Source organism: Trachinotus anak, unplaced genomic scaffold (genome assembly GCF_046630095.1).
Source record: "Trachinotus anak isolate AG129_WGS33_773 ecotype Australia unplaced genomic scaffold, CSIRO_AGI_Tana_v1 ptg000032l, whole genome shotgun sequence".
In the NCBI taxonomy this organism is placed as follows: Eukaryota; Metazoa; Chordata; class Actinopteri; order Carangiformes; family Carangidae; genus Trachinotus; species Trachinotus anak.
Window position 1 is genome coordinate 17,729,564 of NW_027273883.1, and position 24,437 is coordinate 17,754,000.

Below are 24,437 nucleotides of genomic sequence, written 5' to 3' on the forward strand. Positions count from 1 at the left end.
TCCAGCAACAGTTTTTCAAAAAACTGGCTGTTGTCTAGCCACGAAACTCAAACAGACTGCAGCCACATCATGCACGCACGCAGCAGAGTTCAAACATATGTCACCACTACTGAAGCATCAAAGAGCGATAACAAGCCTGAAGTGTCTTGACTTAATTTTTTTGAGTATCACTGCAGTTTTATGTATTGCACATGACACGAATGGTGCCAAAGATAATGGGAAGGGTTCAACTGTCAGTATAGCTCTGTGGGTGAGGCACAATCCTGAAATGGTTAAAAAAATTCTCTTTCCACTTGAACAAGCCAAATTTCAAATCAGTTTGCAGAAAGCTTCCGATGCAAGTCATGAATTTTGTTAAACATCCAAATTAATGGCCTGTACAGAGGACATGCTTGTGCTGGCAGCATGATGATGTGAAACAAGTATCCAGCAGAATCATCAAAGCTTTTTATAGTCCTCTTGCAGTTATGATGTATAACTCTTTATCAACATCTTAAAAGGATTGTAGGACTCAGGTTTTTGAATGCTATGGTTAAAAATCTTTAGTTCACCAGTGAGATGTGGAGCAATCTTTTGTTGGTCTTAGCTGCTGTAAACATATTTGAGATTTCAGCATAGACACCAAAGAGCCTAAACGATCACAGCTTGGTGTGATTCTTCCCCTGTGTGCTGGTTTTGTTCTCGCACCATATCTTATTCATCAGCAGGTAGTTTCACTGCCAGTGTTTTGCTGTAAGGGTGACATACCACAACAGGTCAGTAGTGTAGCTGCAGCTGTCACGTTGCTAGGAAGTGACTGAAAGCCAGTTGTTTTGTACATGTTATGTTTCTCAATAAAGCTAGCCACAAATGATGAGTAGAGAATCCTTCAGTTTGTGTTGCTCTCCACCTCTGCTTTTTACTGCTTGAGTCTGATCTCTCTCTCTCTCTCTCTCTCTCTCTCTCTCTCTCTCTCTCTCTCTCTGCCTCCTTGTCTTGGTGGGAATATTTCATTGGTTGTGTCATTAATGTCACTAGTTTAGCACAGAGGCAGACTCTTGGCTGTTTGGTAACTGCTACTTGTCTGTATTTAAACACACTTCAAGCACACACACACACACATACACGGGCACACACACACACACACACACACACACACACACACACACACACACACACACACACACACACACACACACACACACACACACACACAAACTTCAGTCTCACCTCCACCACTACTCTTTGTGTACGGCCATGATGTTGATTGTGTGTGTGTGTGTGTGTGTTTGAGTGTATATTCTCAAATTGAGTCAATTCACTGTTGGGACCAGAGCCACTAAAGATAAAAGAGGACAGTTATATTCTTTTTACTTTTTGTCTCCGTTCTTGTAACATTAAATATCTTGTCTTTGTCTTTTTCTGTTACAGCTCAAGTAAAGTACAGTTGTCCTTCATCTGTCTTCCTGTTTGACCCCTTTTCATTCTCTTACTAGGATAGACAAAAAGACAACACAGGGTGGTGTGTGTGCATGTCTGTGAATGTGTGTTGGAGAGTGTGTGTGTGTGTGTGTGTGTGTGTGTGTGTGTGTGTGTGTGTGTGTGTGTGTGTGCGTGCGTGCATGCACATGTACCATCTTGTCCTGTGATTTAGTGCCAAGCTGGCAGCAGAGACTAGTGAATAGGGGGCCCCTTTCACACAAAGAGAGCACGGGATACGCACAAACACGCGCACAACTCACAGTCAGTGCCAGACTGCAGGCCACCAACTGCACACCTGGCATGGTGCTATTATGTCACCAGTGTGTGTGTGTGTGTGTGTGTGATTGTGTAAGTCCAGCAGACACCATCTGCTCTGTCCTCTGTGAACTTGTGTCCACACCTCTCTCTCACCTTTGATAAATACAATATTTCATATTACTGCTGTATTTCCTCTGTATTGCTTTATATACCTTACTGTTACTTCTAAATGTTCTATGTTCTGTTACATGTTCTGTATGTGTAATATATCTATAGCTGTATGCCTAGTTATACAGCTGTTTATTAGAGTAAGTACTAACATCTGTACTCGTTACCATACTGCTGCTGTTGCAATGTTCCAGTATATGTCACTTCTGTCCCTGTACTACTATAGTGTACTGGCCCTGCACTGTATCTATAAGTTTATACAGTCTTGCTGTCTTTACTAGAGTATAGGAGAGTGAGGTGAAGATGTACTGAACAACAGATGCAAATGTATTACAGATTTTTTAGGTTGTTCTTTGGGGTACTGAAAGAAGTTTTTGTCTCCCATAAACATTCTTCTTTCCTTTTCTCACTTCTCTTTCTTTTCATGACATCTTTTCTTCTTCTTGTCCCCCCTCTGCTCCATCTGTTAGGGTTCTTTTTTTCTCCCATAAAGGTGGAGTGTGCGACTGTATTCTGCTGCTGCACAACACTGTGTGGGGGAGGGGAGAGCAGTTACACATTCAGTCAATAGGTGGCAGTAAAACACTTGGATTAAGACTCAGACCATGTGCTTGGCTCGCTGGCCTTGTTATTGTCTGTCTGGCTTTGCACACAATCACATACACACACACACACACACACACACACACACACACACACACACACACACACACAAGAGTCAACTTGTGCCTGTTAAAATGTTTAACTGCTGTAAGTCCTCTGACTCACATTTGGCTTTTAGTTCTTCCTCCCAAAACGCCTGTGTGTGTGTGTGTGTGTGTGTGTGTGTGTGTGTGTGTGTGTGTGTGTGTGTGTTCCCCTTCCCAAGCTGTTAAGCACACTGCTTCTCTGTTGTTGACATACAAACTTCCTCCTTGTTAGTCTGTGTGAGTCACAAAAAATTTAAAAATTAATGAAAATAATTGTCACTGTCTTGTATGTTACTGTAGCCTTGTAAATATTTGCAATGATCACCCTCTGAAACAAACACAGTTTTTTCACAGTTATTTTGGGAAACCCCCATTCAGTCCTCTTGAGATCCTTTTTTGTGTCTCAACCCAGATGCTACTGCAGGCAAAAGAAAAAAAATGAACAAAGAAACAAAATAAAATTACTTCGCTCTTTTTTTTTGGCACATTATTACATCATGTCCAGCGAAGACAGAGGAACATATGAAGTATGTCCTCTTGTGTTTTGATCTGTTGATCTTCTTAATAACCATTGTTTTCTGTGTATGACACATATTTGCTCCTTTTTCTCTGGCCCAATCATTCTTTTACTCTCCACTCTTTTATCTGTTTCTCTCTCTCCTTTACCTTTCCTATCCTATATTTTTGCTCTGCTTCTTTGGTGGCTTGTCATAATTCACAGTACTGACATGTTTTAATGAAGTTTTAACCTTCATTTTGTTCAGTTTTACTTTTTGTTTAATGTTTTTCCCATGTATGTCTTTTATGTCCTCTACAAGGAAGCCTTTGCTTCCTGGTTTAGAACCAGTCACTCTACTATTAGAGATAACAGACTACATGACTACAAGGTTGTTTCCATAAGCCTCAGTGAGTCATGATGTAAAAAAAAAAAAGCCACAAGTGGCTCAAGTCCTCAAGTTTTTGTCTGCTTTGAAGTCTAGACACGGAGCTTGCAAGGCTGGAGAAGGAGAGATTAATTGGGCCGTTTAATCTACACAGTCCCTTGTTTGAACCCTTTCAGCTTTTTGGCAATGTCACAAAACCAGAGCCCTTTAGACACCTGCGGGGATTAAAGTTTCTGCCATGTGCCATATTTCAGTCATGTGAATTTCTGAGTGTGGAAACTACAGATCAGTGAAAGGTAGATGATAAAAAGCAGTTGGGAATTAAGTGGCACTCAGTAGTGCAGGATAATGACTTTCTGAGTGTGTTTGTCATGGCAAAAAACATAGCCACAAGCCACATAGCTGCAGATAGATTTCCATCCAATGTGTTTAATCTGCACTTTTTTCAGGTGGACAGAAGACTGGTGACCTGTCTACATTTATCTCAACCCAACAACCTACATTTCCATCTTCATTAAACAACTAACCCTTATATGGAACAGGCAATTACTATTAACAATATTTTTTATTGCATTGATTTATTTGGCCTCTTGGGAGGCAGTAGAAAAAGTTATAAAAAACAATAACGCCATATTATCACCTTATAAAGTTCTTATGGCAAACAGTTGCACATCCAACTGTTTGCCAGTACTCAGTAGTCATTACTACATTATTACATGAGTATGCAGTCATCTAACTGCATTATTGCCACACCCATCTTCAAACTCTGTGTTCATTTTGATGTCAGCGACACACTTGTAAAGTTTTGTGACTACATCTTGTGGAGTAGTCACACTATCAAGGTGACAGAATCTATTCACACAGACAGACACATAAATACTTGCCAAATTACTCAAAACCATCTCTGTGGTAATTCCTGCTACCGTAGGTGTCTCAAGGACCACATTTTGCTGCAGTGATGATACACACACACTTACTCAGTGTGTGCCACGCTGTCATGGCTGGTGTTGTTCATTTAAAGTGCATTTCTGGCCTGTGGAATGTAAGTCCAATATTTTCTCTCCTTTTAGCTCTGTTTTTGCCTCCACAAATGCCTGGGGGAAATATCTGGCTCTTAAGCTCCACTGTGGTTATAAGAAAGTCATCAGCTTTACCCGTTAGCTGTTTGGTGCTGGGCACGTATTATACAGAGCTCTTAGTTGAAAACAGCTGCCTGCTGCATCAGGAAACTAGGCTGGAAAGAGCAGTGAGAGTGAATCCGAACAGTTGCAAGTTGCACGTCCTAAAACTACAACTGTGAGCTCAAAAAATGACCTGAGAGCTCGTCTACAAATGACCTTCACATGAGTCACTGGATCCATTGGTAATATCAAAATGTTGATATCAACCTGAGATTGACTGGAGATTTCCACAATGGATTACTGTGACATTATGTCAGTCATGTTAGTAAAAGTTAGGTTAGAAATTCCCGTGTCAAATTTTGTGGAGACTAAATTTACACCTCTGTTCTTAGTTCTTATTATACAATGGACAGAGATTTCAACGTGATTTTCAGAATCAACTGTCTTCATAGAGAAACACCTTCATTTCCACTATTTCTTTCCACAGCCTTTTTGTCACCTAGACCTGTTAACAGACAACATATTTAACACATTTATTACCACATGTACATCTGATTCAAAGACAATTAATCTGCCTTGTATAATAGTCTGACATGCAAAGAAAAGGTGAAGTCATTTTCTCTGTTCTCAGTTTCCTAAGGATTCCTATCTTTTATACCTCACACAGCCTCAAACATCACATGCACATCCACTTAACACACACATCACAATTAATTGGTTATTCTACCTGTAATTAACTCGAACCTCACATCAATGTTGTGATCAACACAGCTCATTACCTGTAAAAGAGAGAAAACTCAAAAGTGGGAGACAATTGAAAGCCCGAGGAGTGAGACTGAAATGTGCCAGAAAGAGAATGAAAGGAAATAGCAGTTGTACATTGTTAAACTATATCTTGATTAAGTCCCAATATGTGGCCAAATATTCCTTTTTAGTTTTTTTTTTTTTTTTTTTTTTAATTCTGGTAACCTTATTGAGCAAGCTTTTTCCTTTGTTTTTCATGACTTTAGCCCCTGGAGACAGGAATGGAAAGTCAAACAGATATTGAAATAATTTGGTCCTGCTCTTTCTAAAACATTATGCAACTGCCCCATTTTTTTCTCTGGTTTTTGTCTGTTTTTCTGTCTGAATCCATTCCATCACTTCACTCCCACTTCGCTCCCCATGATGGGTCTATCTTTCAGTCCTCTGCTCTTCTTTCCTCACTCTCCTCTCTCTCCCTCTGTTATTCTTTGATCTCGCCTCATTTTCAGTCAATTCCAACTCCCTCTCATTCTTATGTTTCTATTTTGGTTCAGATCAATTTTCCTAGCCCCATCTCTTTCTGTATACAGCTCTTTAACTTAATCACCTTTTCTTTTAGTTTTTTCAGTATCGTTTTCTCCCATGAATTCTTTCTCTCGCAGTCTCTGTGTCTATGTGTAATTCCTCTGTCCTTTATCAACCAGTGTACTTTCTTTTTTCCCCCGTCTCACTTAGTTTGTTATCTGATGTTTGTTGAATCACTTGCCAGCATTCAGATGGATAAATACAAACATTGCTTATGTAAAGGGTAAACCCCAGTTAATTCCTCATGGCACATACCATCAGCAGCTCATTTATCTCTCATTGAGCTGAATGAATAGGGAAACCCAGAAACAAAATAGCCCTGCAGTTATTTACATCTGCATTTATTTATTCTTCATCTGTAAATTAATTTATAATGATCCATAGTATGATGAGGTTGTTTTATGACATGCAGAAATAATTTATTAACCATGATTTTAGCAGTTCTAGTGCTGTAATACTGTGTGTGTGAAGGCTTTAGGCATTGACATACACAAACAAATATTTACACATTCATTCATTTATTACTTTTACCCAATTACTTAGACTGGCCTGCGGGACTCGTCGACTAACTCCAACAAAATAGGTTTAAAAGCAAAGTGAGGTGGATTCCTAATGTCGTGTTTTTGGAGTTAATGTGACTGAACACATGGGCCAGTGGTGCTTATGTTGAAATAAGCAAGTTTGTGTTATTGTTGGCTGTATGACAAGTAAATATGGCTGAAATCAGTTTGTCTTTAATGTATGTGTGTGGTGATTTTGTCAGACAGTGTCACAGTTATAAAGTCAGGATTAGCAGCAGCAGAGCAGCAGCTTGGAAATGGTTTGAAAGTGGCTGCTGCTAACATGTAGTCTCAAAATGGGACTCGTTTCAGTCACTGTTTTCTACTTGTTCCATGTAAATGAGAACAGCTTTAATGGAAATTCACCTGTATTAAAATACAGTACATGTAAGCACAGAGAGTAGGAGAGAAGCAAACAGATAAGGGCTGAAACTGGCTGAAACAATGATGTCAGTTGTTTACAGTGATTCCACAACAGTTTTCAACTTTGTCCTCAATTACATTGACCAGCAGTCCCGCATGTACTAGGTTTTGACCTAGTCATGTTTAAACAAGAGGCTTACTTAGTTGGGTTGCTGCACATTACCGTAGCCTGATGATCAATGGTCAATACAACCCTTTCTAGCAGGTAATAGTGCTGCTAAAAGTATTTCCTCTGACCTTTTTCACTTTTTTACTCTGCAGTTGGCGGACAGTCCCCTGGACATGACACACCTCCTACATATCAGTTCAAACCCCAAATTACCAGGAGATTGTGTTTGGTAGATTTTCGCACTTTGGACGATCGAAAGTTGAGGCCTCTCCTCAACACAACCTGTTTAGGGCCTGGCACTTTTTTTTCCTTTACCCCAGAACAATTACACCAACTAATCTTTCTACATAAGACACTCCAGCTATTGATAGTGTCAGGAAATTACGTTTATCTCATAGTTCTCATACAGACAGAAGAAGGTTGCACGTTTCCAAATTATTGCAGGTGCCTTTTTTAAGTTAATAAATATATTTAACAGTGTTCTCCCCCACTTTTCCCTGCTTTTTTCTATTCATCAGACTGTGACCTGCATGTAGATCAGTAAGTTTCGCTGCCAGTCCATGTCTGATTTGTGGTTCAGTGGACTAAAGACATCAGTGGGCAGTATGACACACTGTGAACTGGGGTAGAGCAAGGACCTCAATATAGTGACCCTATTGAATCTACTCCCTTATAAGTACCAGTTCCTGTTCAATCCATCCTTTTTATTCTTGTCTTTGGAAGCAGCTGGAGTGGCAGACATTAAGAAAGAACATGCCTTTATTTTACAAAAGAATCAATGTGTATATCTAGAAAAAGACACCCATGTCCTCAAGTATAATTTGCAGCTCTGTATAGTGTTTGTGTGTTTGTGCGTACATTCTCGTGCCTGTCTGTGTACTTGTCCCCCTGTGGTATATATTTTGATAGCATCAGGGGGTCTCTTCACACCCCCTGCAGGAACCAGTTCTCACATAGTGGACCACCCGTGGCCACAGCCACAAGGCCCTGGTGTTGGGTGACATGAAAGGTGCTACAGGGGGGACAGCTGATGCACATACACATACTCACACAAACACACATACATACACACACAGTCAAACTTGCTCAGAGTAATGTTTTGAAAATGCTGGAAACTATTGAATCTGTCCTCTAGTAAATGTTCCTTCTAACTCTTTGAACTCAAACGCACTCTCTCTCTCTGTGCTTCAGGTTGTACATGGCATTGCCCCTTGACAAACAAGCTTTGTTTTGTGAGTTTAAAGATAATAATACGCCATCACATACTCACACAACTAGATAAACCTGCACTTAGAAATGCACATTTGTCTCCTTTGTGTGTGTGTAGAGAAGATAATTGAAAATAACTGCGGGAGATATGTTTTAGCTTGGAAATGATCCATTTTGAAAGGGTATTCAACTGCACTGAAAGAATGGCATTACTTTTCCTTGCAGATGGCAGCAGACTGACAATTCATCACAGTTATTCTGTTGTTAAAGCCTTGAATCTCCCTCCTTCGAAAGCAATTTCGGAATTTATTCCCAGGGTTTATTATTATTTTCCCATCAAAAAATCTTGACCATATTCATTTTGCAACACTACATTACAGAAGCAAGCCAACAATATAATTTCCAAAAACACTGTTCTTTAATTTACAAAGTGCTTTTGCAAAACAGATTTAAGTTGATAGTGTCCATTCATGTTGCTTCACACTGCATACTTGTCTTCAAACTGTATGGCAGTAAGTTTTATTGTTAGTTTTTAACCCCTGCAATATGTTCGTTTTTCAGTACAATTTGATCTACATCTGGTTTGCAATCCAAATAATGAGTCTGTGCCTACACATCTATATATTTTGTCTGCAGTGTTATCAGATGCATGGTCATGCACAAAATGCAAATCAAGTAAATGGGTAGGGAGCTGGCACTGACAACCAAACTAAGCAGCATGAGGAATACTATGGCCTGGATTATGAGTGATTACATTTAAGTTGCTGGTTTCCCCGCCACAGGCTGAGCAGACAGCACAGCTCAAAGGTTTTCACCTTTCATGCAAGTTCACAGCATGATTATAACCAAACCATCAGTCAGCATGCACAAAAAAACAGTTCAATAATGGGTCAGTCAGTGACTTAATAAACTAGATTGTTTCTGTGCATCAAAAATTATAGTATTTATCATTTTTTCCAGTTTGTTTATTTATGTATATTTTCTTCCTGGACCACTGATCTCACAGTAGACCTGTTGCAGCTTGTGCTGTATCATTTTTATTGTTTTAGAAACCTCCAAACCACTTGACCAACAGCTGTAGCAGCTGAGGTCATTATATATTTTGGGATTTCTGTTTTAAGAAACTTAGAAATATTAGTTTACTGTACCATGGGGTATGAACTATGGTATATGATTTGGAGTGGACAGTGTCATACAGCAGTCAGATTTCAGAGCAGTATTTACATGACACTATAGATGGATTATAGAAGATTGATGGATAAGACACTTTCTCAAGTGTCAAACTGAAGAATATAGAGTAAATTGTTGCAATACATGGCAGAAAGATAAAAAATAAGAAGAGTATAGAATTTAAGGGAAGTGAATCAGAACAGTACAACAAAAATGAATACACATTTGAAAGAGAACATGAAAAAGCAGGGGTCTTTTATATGTTCACTGTGTACAGTGTTTGGGTCATATCTCATATTAAACAGACTGGTTAAAAAGAGAACTAATAGTTTCAGTGTGCAAGGAAAAAAGATAATCTTGTTGTGTGGCATGACATGCAAACACACACTCAGGCTTACTTCCACAGTTGGATACATGTCCATACATGCTTGGTACATGTTAGGACGTGTCTTCAGCCTGCACCCCTCTGTCTGCCTCTTTCCATCTGCCTCTCGCTGTAGTGTGTTTAGCATGTAGCTGAGTCCTGCACTTTGACAATATGTTTCATTGAATCAAATATTGGGACGATAACAATTATTGATACACAGCTGTTTTGTGAGGGGAAATTTTCTTCACTATGAGGATGCAATTTTATACTTGCAGCAGGTTTTCTTGTATATAAAACTGAGAAAGCATTAAAAATCTTAACATAGTTTTCAGTTTTTTCATTGTTTTACATAAACAGAGTAATGACTAAAAGACTAAAGCCCCCTTCCCACTTGTCAAATAACCTGCTAACACCCACATCTGGCTTTTTCAGCAATGGAAAAAGGTACAATTGGCATTCACACGTGGGTCATATGACTCTGCAGTAGACGCAGGTATTTATTGGCTCCAGCTCTGATCGGCATTGATGTAAACACACCTTTCCAAGCTGTGACTTTTTCAGAGCACAAACACTTTAAACACACCTGGTACCTGCCCCACACGATGCTGTTACACCAGAAACACCAAGCGCAGCCCCACAATACGTTTTAAAAACGTACAGTCACTGATGGAAGCATCTTACATGAAGGCTCCGACACAGGAGCATGAGATGTAACGGATCTGTTTTACCAGTCTGCGTGGCAGCAAGCAGCTCACTCTTTCTCCCCTGTGTTTGTGTCTGTGTTCTCTGTAACTGCAGTTGTGTATGTCCTCTCAGAAAGGCAAACTTGCTGGCAGACAGTTGCCTTTTTCGCAGGTTTGCCCACATTTTAAAAACCTACTTATACCCGTTAATTTTGGTGTGAAAACGTTATCAGCTGCTTATCCAGATAGTGATGCTTACTAATACACTTACTTTCCCTCACACAAGCCAAAAAAGCATTTTCATTCCTCTGCAAGAGAGGTCCATTACTGACAAAAGCTGTTTCTTAATCAGCTCACATTTTTCTGTATCCTTCAATTCTCATGGCCTGAGGTGAAGGAGGTCTATGAGAGGATGATGGTGTGTTCATGGTTAGGTGTGTAAGAGCGACAAACTAAATGTAACTTAGTATGCGTGTGTGTGTGTGTTTGCAGCTGAGAAATCGACCAGCTTTTACAAGCTCTCAGAAGAGTCCTTAGTGTCATAGAGGTTTTGGCTACACACGCTACACTAATATGTTTTAGTTTTAAAATGCATCACTTTGCTACATTAAGGTCTTGCATTCACACTACTCCCTACAGTGGAGACTGTTGGAAACACTTCTGTCCCATTTTATTTTGAAACTTCTGGAGTTGCATTTCAGTCTGGACAGGCATAAGATACCAATGTTCGCTTCCTGATTGGGTCTTATCAGTCACAATGTATAGCGATGTAGATGTTATTTCTGATATGGACACAGTGCTCGTCTGGACAGAGATGGTTTTTGTTTTAAAATGCCTTTTTAAACGAAAACACATTAGTGTGGACGTAGCCTGTGTGTGAAAGTGGCGTAGCTATGTGGTGCGGGAGGGGACTTGAAAGAGTTGAAAAGAGGAAGAGGAAGGTATTGAGAGGGAGGATGGGCAGATTAGGATCAGCCCTGCATATGGTTTATCTGTTCCTCAGCTTGTTAACTTAGTAAACAAACCACAGTCATTAGTTTAAAGCTTTAACAGAGAAAACATCCCATATGTTTACTCAAAAATACTAATATTTACATAATAAGATAATGTTTACAGATCCACTGACTAAATTAACACACACACACACACACACACACAAATACACACAACTTATTACATTTGCAAATTTCCAAATACCGTTATACAGTAAACATATATCAGAGAGTCACTAACTTAATTAACACACACAGACACATGCAGGGTGTGTTTAAAGTTAGTTTGAGTTTGCTACAGTAACTAATTACACACACACACACACACACACACTGGCTAAGTGAATTAACAAACACAAACATGATGCCTGCTGGTGGGTTATGAATATATTAGCATAAATACTGACCAGACGTATTATTATTTATCAAATTAGTGCCTGCACAAGCACACAGGCACACAGGCGCGCGCACGCGCAAACACACACACACACACACACACACACACACACACGCGCAAACACACACACACACACACACACACGCGCAAACACACACACACACACACACACAGCACGTAAAGAAATTAGGTCAACAGCCTTGAATTAGGGGCTAAACCTTATTATGTCTGATTAATAACACAAGTGTAATACTGTATATGTGTGTGAGTGTGTGTGAATCTTGTGTGTCTATGAGAATATTTGTGATCATGTGTTTTAGTGTGTGTGTCCACTGCCTTGACTTCTTTGACAGCTGATATTAACCATTACCACCTCGATGACTTTTTAATAGGAGCTTATTTCCATATCACTGTTGAGACGTGTGTGTGTATAGTTGTACATGTGTATATGTGTCTGTGTGTGCGTGCGTGCCTAATGCCCTTAGTGCCTTGCAGTTCTTGAGGTCTCTGAAGCATACAGACATGGGATCTGCCCCCTATAGCTTCCTCTGACACTCTCCCTCCCTCCCTCCCCCCTCACAGTCTCTGTGTCTCAGCCTCCTTGTCCTCTAATTCAAGCACCCCATCAGCCATTCATCCTCCCTTCGGCTTCAACTCATGTGCTTTTAATGACGTACAGTACAAGTTCATTATCTTGATAGACTGATGTTGGGTCAAATCCCAAGACATTATGGATAATCCCTGTTTGATAGATAACTCCTGCTTCATACAATGATATAATTCACAGTAACATGCTGCAATATTTTCTTTTTTTCAAGCATTTCAATGAGCCCCGCAAAGATCAGAATAATCAGTAGATCAACAGGTGACAATTTTGATACTCAGTTCAACCTTTAAGTCATTTATCAAACCTTTGACAACCTGATGACAACCTTTCAAATGTGAGGATTTGCTCGATATTCTCTTTCAACTCCGGGACAGTTGTCTTTGGATCACATTAACATACAACTTATCAACAGGTAAATTTGATCTATTGTGACAGCTGCATCTTTTACTTCACTTTCCTGTTTGATTCCATTCATTGCTTGTTAGGCGACACTAATGAGAGCATTTCTTAATGAGAGCAGATAACAAGGCTTGTTGATTGCTGACAAAATCCCTAATATCATTAGTCTCACCCTTTAAAAAATCCTTCTCTGTAAAGAGTCCTCACACACTCTCTCACAATTATTATCTACTGTTTGTTAATTATTATCCATCAGTTTTTTTCACCTGTTTTTGGGATGTTGCTCTGTAATAGCTGACTCACTATTGTTATGGACCTACACAGTTAGGCCTTGCGCATACATTCAAATTGAAGTAATCTAATAACTGAGGTGATGAACCAACTTGCATCCAAGTCATATGTTATCCACCCGTCCAATTTATAGACCTTCTTGTGCTGCTCAGAAGGCAGGGGCTGGAGTATATCCCAGCATGCACTGGGTGAAAGGCAGGCCAAGACGTGGACAGGCTGTCAGTGTATCACTAGCACATGAAGGACACCCATGCTAACTGTGAAGCAACACTCTTAACCACTGGGCTTCATTGCCTTTATAGGTCTGGGCAAACCATGATAATGGCTGTAAAACTTTTTACATTTACTTGCCTCTACACTGTGTACTTGTGTTTCTTCCTGTATCATGTGCGGGGGAATTGGTTAACGGTAAAAAGTAGCAAAAAATTGTCTATCTCCTATGCTATTCTTATTCCTACACACTGAAAGCAGTGACATAAAGCCAAGAGGCGTACACCCTGAATTTCTTGTTTTCTGTTGGACTTCTTATGGAGTCAGGGCAGGAAATTAGAAATACAACTTTACTGTCACATAAGGGCTAAAAATAAATATACAGTGGAATCTGTAACTTTCCTAATGTTTGGTTCCCATGAAAAGGAATTATTAAATGAAAGTTGTTTTGCAAACACATTATACATATTTTTATTTAATGTATATTTCCTAGGGTTAGTCATACTCATTCTGCAAAAAGCAGGTTCAATTCAATTCAATTCAATTTTATTTGTATAGCGCCAAATCATAATATACATTATCTCAAGGCACTTTACAGGGTAAGGTCAAGACCTTACATTGTTACAGAGAAAAAACCCAACAGTTCCCACAACGAGCAAGCGCTTGGCGACAGGGGGGAGGAAAAACTCCCTTTTAACAGGAAGAAACCTCCAACAGAACCGGGCTCAGGGTGGGCGGCCGTCTGCCTCGACCGGGTGGGTTTAGGAGAAGATAAAAAGAGGGGGTGGGGGGAGGAGAGAGGAGAGAAAAGAGAGAGAGAGAGACCAGGAAGAGCTGTGTAGGTAATGGTGTTATCAATAATAATGACAGGTAACAGTGGTTAATAGTAAAGATGAGTAGTGGTGGATCTGGATCCTGCTGCTCCCGAGGCAGAGATACCTTAAGAATGAGGACAGAGAGAGGGAGAGAGAGGAGAAGCAAAGAGAAGAGAAGAGAAAAAAATACAAAGTTAATGGCATAAAGTAATCGAGAGAGAGAGAGGGAGAGAGACAGAAATAGAGAGAGAGCGCCCAGTGAATCATGGGAATCCCCCAGCAGTCTAGCTCTATAGCAGCATAACTAAGGGATGGGTCAGGACATACCGGAGCCAGCCCTAACTATAAGCTTTACTAAACAGGACAGTTTTAAGCCTGATCTTGAAGGTAGAGAGGGTGTCTGCCTCCCGAACCCACACTGGGAGCTGGTTCCACAGGAGAGGAGCCTGATAGCTGAAGGCTCTGTCCCCCATTCTAATCTTACAAACTCTGGGAACCACAAGTTGACCTGCATTTAGAGAGCGAAGTGTCCTATTGGGAAAATAGGGAACTATAAGCTCTCCAAGGTACGATGGTGCCTGACCATTAATGGCTTTGTAGGTGAGGAGGAGGATTTTAAATTCTATCCTGGATTTTACAGGGAGCCAATGCAGAGAGGCTAACACAGGAGAGATGTGATCTCGTTTCCTAGTTCCTGTCAGTACTCGTGCTGCCGCATTTTGGATCAATTGGAGGCTTTTTACTGAATTTTTGGGACATCCTGACAATAAAGAGTTACAGTAGTCCAGTCTTGAGGTAACAAATGCATTAACTAGTTTTTCAGCATCCTTTAGACACAGAATGGGTCTGATTTTAGCAATATTGCGCAGGTGGAAGAAGGCTGTCCTAGAGACTTGCTTTATATGTGAAGTAAAGGACAAGTTCTGGTCAAAAATGACACCAAGGTTTCTGACTGTAGCACTGGAGGCCAAGGTGATGTCATCCAGAGTCAGTATATTATCACATTGTGTATCTCTGAGGTGTTTTGGGCCAATTACAATAACTTCAGTTTTGTCTGAATTTAAGAGTAAGAAATTACTGGTCATCCAGGTTTTTATGTCCTTAAGACACACCTGAAGCTTGCCTACCTGGTTAGTCTCACCTGGCTTCATGGATAAGTACAGCTGGGTGTCATCTGCGTAACAATGGAAATTTATCTGGTGCCTCCTAAGGTTCAGAGCATTTATTGTCAACTTGTGTCTTTTTTAGGTTTTATTCATATATTATTTAAATCTGTGTGCTTTGTAATGTGGCTGTGTTACTTTGCTTGAAGCAAGAAAAATAAATTAACACTTTGAAACTTGCTATTTCCAGTGGAACAGCTTATCAGTAACATCAATATACAATCAATTGATATCCCCTCCTTCATCTTTCCTGTCCATTAGTTCCATGTAACTCCTCTGAGTTCACAGGAAGTTTCCACTGGTTTGCAATGCTAGGGGCTCTTAGGTGAAAGTGGCCTCAGACTTTTTACCCCACTGTACATGCAGCAGTGAGTCTGCTTTGGAAGCTTCATGAGATGCTGTCTACACACACACACACACACACACACACACACACGCACATACACACAAGAAAAGATGAAAGAGGGGATGCAACTTCTCTTATCATCATCGTATTGTCTTATTTCTCTCCCAATTACTCCCAACACATTCATATCGCCACAAGCCCATAAACGCACACATATATACATACTTTACACATACACACGGTACTTGGAACCCCTCTGCCAATTACTTTGATATCTCCATACAGTATGTCTGACCCATATATGCTATGGCATGTTTTTCTTATGTACCACATACATTGTGCGTGCATGTACTTATACACACATGTACAAGCTTTGATATATGCAGACATTCTGTCTCATGCACAGAGGGTCATGCCTGTAGTTCAGAAAGTATGTGAAACTAGGTTAAAGCGGACATGTTGTTGTTTAAAGGATTCTGTAGGCTGTTCATTAAAGCCGTGCATATGCAAACATACATCCACGTGCACATGCACACATCTAGTGCACGTGCAACATGTACACGTTGATGTGCACACACACATGCATTTATTTCGTGTAAACATGCCTGAGAGAGAATATTTGCATGTACTAGTGTGTGTGTTGGGTTAATCCGTGATGATGATGCTACCTGCCAAGATGCCCACACACCACATCAACAGTTGTTCCTCTAAATTAAGCTGCTTAATTACTGCAATTAAACTCTGTGTGTGGTGTTTGTGTGTGAGTTAGGGTGTGTGAATGTGTGAGAATGTGTGTGGCAGGGATTAAAGGAAGGCTTGTGTCTGTGTGTGTATGTGTATTAATGTGTAGCCGCTTGTGTGTGTAAAAGTGTTTATTTCCAACATGCCTGTGAACCAAAGATTAGCAAAATTGAAGAATTTCAATGAGAGCTGGTGAATATGAACCTAAAGAGAAATGGTAAGAATCTTGGAGGGATTTCTTTATATTGGACAAGCTATCATTACTGTTTCATGTCAGCTAATATCAGTTGCATGTCATGCAGAGGTGGATGGTATTCACAGAATGAAAAGTACACCAGTATGAACTGTGTTGCAGTTAATCATTTCAGTAAACGAAAATCATTGGAAATATCACACTGGGTGTAAATTCATGAAAACAGCATTTCTGTGGTGTGTATATTGTTTACATTTTTAAATGTAAAAATAGTTAATATGTATGTTGATACTTGATACAGTTATTGCAACTTTTGGAAGATTTTCTTTAATAACATTTACTGTAATATTTCTGAATCCCTCTTCTCCTATTTTGGCCTGACTCAGTACCCACAATCCTTCACTTTTGTCTCTCTCCCTCCAAATGCATCATTTCATTTCTTCAGTTGCTGTTGTTGACATCTGCCCCAGAATTCTTTTGGTGTCTAGTGGTGGGTGGGGAGGTTTATTGTGGAGGCAGACAGCCAGAGGGGATTGGCTGATGGGGGAGGACAGGGGAGGGGCTAATGTGGTTGAAGGTCAGACAGGCCTTCCAGTCAGTGGTACTGTAAAAAGTGTTGCATGATTATAGATGAGGTGTGTGTGTGTGTGTGTGTGTGTGTGTGTGTTTTCTCTTCATGTTCATGTTCTTCATGAGTCCTTCTTGAAAGAGTTTATATAAATAAGGATATATATAGCATATCCCTTCCCGATCTTAACTTGTTGTTTGACTCATGTTGAATAAATGAATTGATGGTTCCAAGCATCAGTTAGTGAATGCATGTGTCTCAGTTTTGCTTGCTCAGTTTTATGTGTTGATGATGATGATGTTTTTAAATGAGTAATTTAATGCTGACTTGCAGTCGGCAGTGCAAGTCACCCAACAGTAAATATGCTTTTATGTGGCATTCATTAGTTTTTAACTGTTATAATTTTGCCATGACCTGATGTCATTGTCATTTGCTGAGAGTGCAGTTTTTACATGTTATTCCAAGCTACAAATAGTGTATATTATATTACTGTTGTTAGAATTGCTTCATAACATAACAACAAACCTTTTTTTCGTCCTATAAATTAGGCGTATGCTGAACAGAGTAAATAAGATTACTAACAATGTATGTGCTGAATCAACTACTGCAAAACTTTAAACATATGCTAGCCAGTAAAATATGATACTGAATTTATACAGTTAAATTAATGTGTGGTAGTATGGGCATTGATGTCGGTGGACCAGCTCTGTTTTAAACAGATTGTGTTCCACTGTAAACCAGAAGTGCTACCTTATAGGCTAAATAACAGTTTTCACTAACAGGTATATAAAGTGCATTGTTTTTTACTGGTTTTAAAGTAGTCAGATGAATATATTGACAAGATATGCACAAAAACACTAAGAATAACAGCATTAAAAGCAAATGCATTTGACAGTGCATGTGCAATGAGATCTGTTAAAATCTCTCGAGTTAAAGAGTAAATATGCTCCAAAGGATCTAAGCTGTTATTACTGTAAATAATATCATGCACATCCTGATTGGTTGCCTGGGCGGTAATGTTTAATAGATTACAGATTACATGCACATAAAGATGATCCTATTACACTACTTTAAATCCTTATTTTCCATGACATAAAGAAACACATTGCTAAGCATGTTGTATACATTAAGCTGCCATAATGCATGAGGGAGCGTGAGTGTGTGCTTATATTTTAAGGTGCAGCAGCCTAAGGGCAGTAGACATGTGTATATTCAGACTATCCAGCAGTCACATTAAAGTGTATTAAAAATCCAGTAAAATGTAAGTGACCAAATACTAAAAAAGTGTAAAAATTTCAAAACAGTTTTTTGAAATATAAAATGCCAACAAAAAAACAATGCTGGTTCCCTCTCACTCTTTTTCACGCTCTCTTCATCTATGTACTTTAACATGCTTAGCAATGTGTTGTCTTGTGTTATGGAAAATAGGTTTTAAATGCAGTTTAATAGGATCATCTTTATGTGCATCTAATCTATAATCTGTTAAACATTATAGCCTGTGGCAGCCAATCAAAATGTATATCATGCCAACGAGATTAAGATAAGTGGGAATACTGAGCCCATATATGTACGCTGGGGCTAAAAGGGTAACTTGTTTGGTGTCTGTTCATGTACTGAATACATACAGTGCCGACTTGGGCACAAACATGTGATACAGACACACAAAAACAGATGCACTTATGCAAATAAGTAATAGTGTATTTATTGGATACATGATGGAGTTTTGTAAAGTCAGTCTTAAAACATGTATAAAACCTAGTGGCATTGCTGCCCCCGTCTATAAAAATCTTTAATTTTCTTACGTACACAAAGGTCACACAAATAGTCTCACAACATACAATCATCAAAACAAACACATTAAACATGGCCTAGAGACCAATATGATCAAATGTGTTAATGTTTTAGTGTGTTGGTAATGATAATGCTGGTTGTCGCAGGTGCTTATAAAGGAGACAATGGTAGTAATTTGGTTGACGACCTAAACAGTTTACAAAAATGTGCTCAACACATATCCCACAAATGTTTTCCATTTAGTACTACAGACATTGTGCCATAGACACAGTGTCTGCAAGGCTAATAACATGATATGCTAGGCTAAAAACATTGCTGTCGCTGTGAAAAAAGACTATTTTGTTATAGGAAACACTAAAGCAGTGCTGAAATGACACAGACACAAATAATGTAAAATGTGGCACTTTTGAAGGAATCATTTTGCATTTGCCAACTGATAGAAACAAGCATGTCATGAAAATGTGTGGTCATGTTGTGCTGTCTGTGTCTCATTTATGATTTACCCTTTAACCGTTTCACCAGTGGCTTTTACTAAAGCTCCCAATCACCTGAATCAATTGGTTCTGTCACACTTCTTCAAAGCAACCACTTCAAAGCCCTCATCTCTTTGCTCCCCCCACTCCTCCCATCCTTTTATCCAAGGGCGGAGCAGGGACACAGGGCCAGATGTAAACAGTGTAATCATACATGCATGTCTGCTACAGTAAAAGTGTACTAGTGTGATTTTAAGTATTGCAGCTAAAAGGAAGTGGTAGCTTGGAAACAGTATCTTATTGGTGATGATGAGCAAATGAAAGGTAAAATATTTAGCACCAAAATTGTATATCAACATTTTATTACATTGAATGTTGAATTACATCTCAAAAGACAGGAATACTGTCAAGTTTACATTTGACTTTAGGCTCCTGTATGACTGAATTCAGATCTTTCTATAAATAGAAGTTAAAAAAAAGTCACTTTTTACTGAGGGCATATATCAATCCCAAACAGGTCCATCTAAAATGAACTGTTAGAGAAAACCAGCATAAACCAAAGCCACCAGTTTTCTTACATCCTTGTGACTAAGTCAAATTCATCCTGAGCAGGAGATGTTATAATCTGACTCTCTACATGAGTTTTGGGTTGGTGCTGGGTTCAGTTTTTTGTTTCTTCAAGCAGACAGGTATTGAAACAACCAGCAGAGCCACCACTCTTACAACTCTCTTCAAGTCAGGTTAGAGGGCGTTCTTAAGTAAATACAGACACAGACACACACACACACACACACAGCAAAGTATTTGGCAACGAGTTGGAGTGATGATTGTTTGATATGTGTATGGCATTTGTCAGGCATGTTGATGGTGTTATTCTTGGACAAAGACAAAAGTGGCTTAGATAAACACACAGCTGTTTCCTTTTGTGCGTGAGCTCTCTGTCTCTGTCTCTTTACCTATCAATAATCCCATCCCTGAATGCTCCAACCCTAAACAAGGCAGGACCCACTTTTTTTTTTTTTTTTTTTTTTTTTTCCATTTTTAACACCTTCCTCTCCTGTCATTTTGTTCACTCCTCCCTATGGCTGTCTGTGCTCTACTATGTCAGAGTTAAGTGAATGTTAATAGCTTTTAGGAAAAATGCCCTGCTCCCCACCCATGTTTATAGCTGTTCTGACATTAAACTACATCACTAAGTGACATGGAGAAGGAAAGGTTAGGTTGAGGGTTGGTAATGTAGCACACACAGGTCAAAGTAGAATGGAAACTTGCCTGTCCTGATTTTATTTCATTTGTTTTGCTTAATAACTAACAATAACGCATTAGTATTGTTCATATTCTGTTTGTATTCTGAAATTCGACTTTAGTTATTTTTATCAGGGTCAGAAGTGAACTACAGAACAGCACCTGAACAGGTACACACCTCATGTCTTGCTTGCTCAGGGACACTTCAGCAGGGCACATTATTATTATTAGCTCGTCATAATCTGCTGTCTACGTCACTATTTGGCTAACTCAGTTGGTTTTAAAGGCCTTCATTCTCACAAGTTATTACAAATTTAAAGATGCTCTTAAAAGTACAAGCAATTATAAATAGATTTTTTTTATTGCCATTGCATATAAATACACATCATAATCATGTTTGGCAGCAATCCTCTTAGCAGTATATTGAAATGAATAAAGAATAGAATAATTAAAATATATAAATATGTTACAAAATATGTATATAAACATTGTTGCGATAACTCCCCTTGTACATTATTATTATAATATTACATGATTTCTCTGAGACATACTCTTGTCCTGATGAGTTCTTTTGTTTGAATCTTCACACGCTGATACATGGACACATTAGACACATTACAGATCTGTACCACCGCGACCCCTCTCTCCACTGTACACATACCAAAGCCAGAGGAAGCAGCTGTGCAGTTTGTATCAGAACAGATAGAGGAGGGAGAACAAGCTAACATTTCCTGATGAAACGGCCACCTTCTGTCTGTCTCTGGCCAACAATAATACCATTGGCACAGCTAATACAAAAGGGACTGTGGAGCAAGCCAAAGCAGCAAATTACTGGGCGGGTTATTGGGTTTATCAGGAGATCTATGTATGACTGCGGCCTTGAGTAAACACCTGAGACTTTTCCAAAGCGTCACCCTATTCAAAACATAATTAACACAGGAATCACAAGAGTTATTTGATAGCAGACAATACACAAGGTTATTATCTTGGCAGCATTATGTGAATAGAATCACAGGAATGCTGTTTTGGAAGGAATCCATTTAACTCCTACCAGGCCAATTTAATGCAGGTCACTTACAATATTATTGCAGGACAGAACTGTGACGTAGAAAATTATTCTGCTGGTGTGATGGGTGTAGGGATACATCCACTCCTGGGACACAGATGATGCAGACAAGAGGTAGACTTTGGCAGAGGGATTGGTGTAATTGAGCCCAAACAAGCTGACATTAGCTGCCCTGGGAATGTGCTGTCACCACCTTCCTCCAGGCTAAAAAAACTGAAAAATGTGTCACATATTATGGGGAAAAATACAGCAGCAAATCAACCATGGCATTTATGTTGCTAAACAGAGACACTCATTAATTCCCAAACAACGGTTGCTGATAATAACACATCTTTGTATCGAGCTCAACCTCCAGGTCCACCAGTAAAGGTGCCCAGTGGCCAACAATAGATGAGTAGCTCTTATCTATATCTGTGAAGGGAGACACTGCTAAAACAGAGCCTATGTTCTAAGTAAAATAAATTAAATGAGCAAAAATACTATTTGATATTCGCTGGGAACTATTCGATGAACCATTCTTTGAAGATACCCCACTCTCTATGCTTTTCACTGTATTTTTTTCCTTTTTGCTATCAGGCTGGCTTTACCCGGCAGCGTTTTAACCACATTTCCTTTTACTTTTTCGAAGGTGTTCCGCACAGAACTTTTATTGACTGTGGTAGTCTTTGGCTTTGCATATTTCTCCTGTTTGTACAATAATCTCGCAGCAGCACACGTTTTACTGGTGCTGGTAGTAACGAGTTCTTTTTTTGTTGCTCAATGGCGGTTGGCAAACTGCCACCTTCTGGCAGTAATAACGCATTACTTACCACCAGGTGCTGGTAAAAAAAACAAGGGAAAATATATTTTGATATTTTGTTGACAATTTGAAAATCATAATAATATATAATATAATAATAATAAAGAACCTTTAATAAACTAGGCTATTATTGAGTATTGGACCAAGGTGAAATTAATTCCATACTGAAGCAAATGAACATCATACCCTGAATGCATTCTCATAGAGGGTGTGTTTGCCTTTAGATCTGATCACATGTGATTGATGAATGTTTTTGGTGGCTGGCTCCAGAAATCATTAGTGCATCTTGATGTCAATGATGATGAGCTTTGGAAACTCTTTCACTCCGGACAATTATACTGTCATCATCTTTAATCTATCTGGCCCATGCATGCCTTTAAACACACAGTTTCTCTCTCTCTCTTCCACGCGCACACACACACACACACACACACACACACACACACACACACACACACACACACACACACACACACACACACACACACACACACACACACGCTATCCAATTAGCCAAACATCATATTTACTCTCTGAATGACCACATGCATCTTTCTGTCTGTCTCTGCACAGCTAATGATAATGATGGTTGTGTGGTTTTGTGTGTGTGTGTGTGTGTGTGTGTGTGTGTGTGTGTGTGTGTGTGTGTGTGTGTGTGTGTGTACCTGAGGTTGTGCTCCTGCAAGTGCAAACGTATTTTTGTGTGTCTGCATGATATGATATGTCTTAACCCATAACTTAAGCAGACACTCAACCATTTCCAGACCTACAGCCAAATGACAGTTAGATCATTAAGCTCTAGCAGTGAGCGTTGCTTTAATTTAGCATGAAGGCAGTAGTCGTCCCCTCCTGCTGCATATGACCTTCACATTCCTTGAATGCATGTTTATAAGGCGAGTATTTTTAATACTTGTCAGTGACTGTCATGAGCTGGGCTCTACCGAAGCCTTGGAGCATTTAGACAGTGACAACAAAAGACTGCTAAAGGTGATGTGATGAAAATATTTGAGAGAAGCTGCTGTGTTGCTTGCTTTGTAGCTTGAGCTCAGCGATGGGGCAAGAATTGGTGTCATGATAAATCTTCCCATATTGATACATTTATGATGTTTAATTTTATGATGCTGTCTTAGTGGTGAACAAGTGTTACGTATTTATTTGGGGGAAAAAAGCTAATTGTGCAAAACAGTCACTGAAGTGGTTGAAATCATCAATAAACCAATACAAGAGACAGAATTTTGGCTCAGGCAGATTAAAGGGAATGAGATAATAGCCCAGATACTTTAAAACAAATCAATAAAGCATAAAAAGACCTTATTTTGTAAGTGTGAACTTATAAAGAAATATAAACATTGAAAGCTAGAATAACCACATTAAGTTGACCATCAAAATAATGGTGTGAATCAAATAGCTCTCCCTGGCTTCAGTCTAAAGGCTTTGCATTCACTACCTTGCATTAGGTTAGGTGGGCTTGAATCCAATTAATGGAATGTAAATGTGAGATTCCCTTAAGTGTAACAGTAGCTATAGTCACAGTAAAGAGTGTACTCTTGGGTATTTAAGAATGGATGTTACAGTTACACTGTACATACAATAAGATGTCCTGTATGCACAGATATGTGCGGACGCCATTTTTCAAAGTTCATCACACTACTAGACTTTAGGCAGTCATCCAGAAACAGTTTAATACAGTATGGTTGCTAGTTTGAAACCAGCCATTGTCATTTTCTAATTGAAATAGTCTGTTCACAGCAGTCAACAACAGTCAGGATGTGGAACCTTCATGGAGGGTTCAGTGTGTGACAATCACTGGGGCCTGGTTGTCATGTTCTTATCTCCTCTACTGTCTCTTGTCTGCAGGTGGTGTTGACTTAAGCTGTGCCTGCATGTGCTGCTCATGCTAACTACCCAGA

General features: G+C 39.3%; 1 protein-coding gene across 2 annotated transcripts in view; it reads left to right on the forward strand.

Annotated features, from left to right (window-relative positions):
• cdkal1 (CDK5 regulatory subunit associated protein 1-like 1) overlaps positions 1 to 24,437 on the forward strand; it is a 224,692-nt gene that overhangs the window by 102,306 nt on the left and 97,949 nt on the right. The gene's annotated exons all lie outside the window — the stretch shown is intronic.